This window comes from Chinchilla lanigera, unplaced genomic scaffold, assembly GCF_000276665.1.
Source record: "Chinchilla lanigera isolate Chin_1 unplaced genomic scaffold, ChiLan1.0 scaffold00057, whole genome shotgun sequence".
NCBI lineage: Eukaryota > Metazoa > Chordata > Mammalia > Rodentia > Chinchillidae > Chinchilla > Chinchilla lanigera.
Genome location: NW_004955458.1, coordinates 11,524,897 through 11,527,465, shown reverse-complemented (window position 1 = coordinate 11,527,465; position 2,569 = coordinate 11,524,897).

Below are 2,569 nucleotides of genomic sequence, written 5' to 3'. Positions count from 1 at the left end.
CGGGGCTCTAACCGGGCGACCCTGCGTCCTGCTCAGCCGAGAGAGACGTCCCGGGGCTCTAACCGGGCGACCCTGCGTCCTTTTCAGCGCCGGGTGGGGGGCGGGGGGAAGACGCCGGGGCTCTAACCGGGCGACCCTGCGTCCTGCTCAGTCGCCAAGCGGGGGTGGGGGGGGATGCCGGGGCTCTAACCGGGCGACTCTGCGTCCCGCTCAGCCGGGAGTGACGCCCGGGGCTCTAACCACGAGCAACAGGCCGAGGCAGGGCGCCCGCCCGCTCCCTCCCCGAGGCTCTGAGCCCGGGAGGCCGGTCTGGTTCGGTCTTTGACAATAACTTTTCTAAACCTCAGCGCACCTGGCGCCTACTTGGGATTGAATGACACTGGGGACTTTTTTCTCCAATGCAAAACAAAGTACTGGATTAAGACCCGCTAATGCCCTGACACAGGGCCGAACCCAGAAGGAGGGTTTAATAAACGTTACGAAGAGGAACAAAATATTAAACCCAGGGAGCTGGCTTTACTGGTAAAATCAAGTTTACAGGAGGTGTATCTTTAACCTAGGCCTCAGCAGAAGAATTTGGAGGCGCGCCTGCTCCCTAGATAGTTTTGTAGGTTGGATAGTAATTCCCAGCCCTTTTTAGCGCTGCTTTGCTTGGGAGGCGCTGTTCTTAGTGATTTGCATGAGCTGCCCACGGAATCCTCACTTAACACGCTGTGGTTTAGATGCACATGTCCTCCGAAGCGCCGTGTATTCTGAGGTGGGGCCTGGGGAGGTGAGTGCGTTGTGCAGCGCCTTTTCCTCCCGCATCTTGCTTCTGCCTTGGAGCCAGCGACCGTGGCCCAAAATCGTGAGCCAAGACAAAGCTCTCCGTCCTTCCCGGCTGGGTGTTGGGTATTATGTCCCAGAGATAGGAAAGTAACTAAGGCAAGCACTGCAAAGGAAGGAAGCACTATTTTGTCCTCACTTTTCAGATAAAGGAGCTGAGGCCGTGAAGCTAAATAATTTGTCAACTCGGGAAGAAAGACCAGAACTTCTCTTACAGCCTGAAGTGTCCAGCTTTCACTGTGGATGAATATTTGTTAGTCTAATCCTGTCAAATACTTGCCCAGACTTCTAAAAGAGGCAGCAAGGCGCCTGCTGAACAATAGCTGTGCTTCGTGTTGGTCAGGACACTTTTCAAGGTTCAAGACCCTTTCATAACACTGCCCGGCCCTTGACACCGCCGCAGTACATAGGACGCTCTTTGATACTAGAGTTAATATGCGGAAAGCAGAAGTTTTGTAACTTTTTCCCTTACAGAGCCGTCATTTTTAAATTATAATGGAAATACTATTTTATGGTTTTCTAACTCTACTAACTTATACAGTTACCATTTTATGTTAAAATGTATGAAAGAAAGTGGAATTATTGATGATATTACTGTTGCTTTTTTTTAGCTCGCCCTCCACCCATCTCACCTGGCACTGAATGAGCCCCAAAGGTCTCCTTCAACAGGACTTCCAGAGAGGGCGCTGACACTGAATCTCTTCTTAGTTGACTTTCCAGCCCTTTCTCTGTGTCTCTACCCGCTAGGAAGAGATATGATCACCGCTAGTCTTTACAACCATCCGACTTAAGGGTGTCTGTCCCAGAAACTATGACAAAGGAACTCAAAGTGAGCTGAAGTGGGTGAAGCAAGAGGCCAAGAAAACAATGTATTATTAATATTTGTAAGTTAGTCAAAACTTCAAAGTTATTTCCCATCCCCCGTCATCACCAAAGTACTGGAAAGAAGGAAACTGGCAAATTAAAACCTAAGTAGGAAAGCAGAGGCAGGGTCATTGTGGTGGATGACAGCTGGTGGTCAACTTGTAACCCCCAGCTGAACTTAACCAGCGTGGTGCTGGCTGTGGGAGGCCCACCTGGGGACTGTTGCCAGCAGCATAAGAGGCAGACCTGGAGAAGAAAGTGGAAGGCTGTTGGGAGCTGGCAGAAGCTGTTGAGAGCCTTTGGGAGCTGTTGAGAAGCTATGAGGGGCTGTTGGCTCTGTTGGAGGAGCTTATCATACTGGCCTTCCTGATGAACTTGGCTGTTCTCATCTTCCAAGGAGCTCTGGACCTTCTTGTCACTGAATATGGCTTCAGTTCACTTTGGAGGAGCTCTGGTCCTCACTCTGAGCATCGCTTCCTGGCTCCAGAGGGGAAGATGGTGCACTGCTCAGTCTCCTGGAGAAGCTTGCTGCGCTGGCGTTCCTGTTGGGAACTCAGCTGTCCTGATCATCAGAGGAGCTCAGGACCTCACTGTTGCCGAGGAAGGCTGTGGTACCTTCTGGGGAAGCTCTGGTTCTTCTGAGCGTTGCTTCCTGGCTCCAGTGTAGACCCCTCAGCCTGCTGGCACAGATCCTTCATCCCGCTGGCACAGTCTTTCCAGATTCCACCACTGACCTTTGGGCCTTCCCAGCGCAGATCCATGAAACAGGCCTGCATGAGACACTGTCATGGGCTCTGGGCCTCCAGTTGGATTCATGGGGGGTCATTGTTATGGACTCATGCAGGACATTACTGTGGGATCCAGGCCCTCAGCTGGAGTC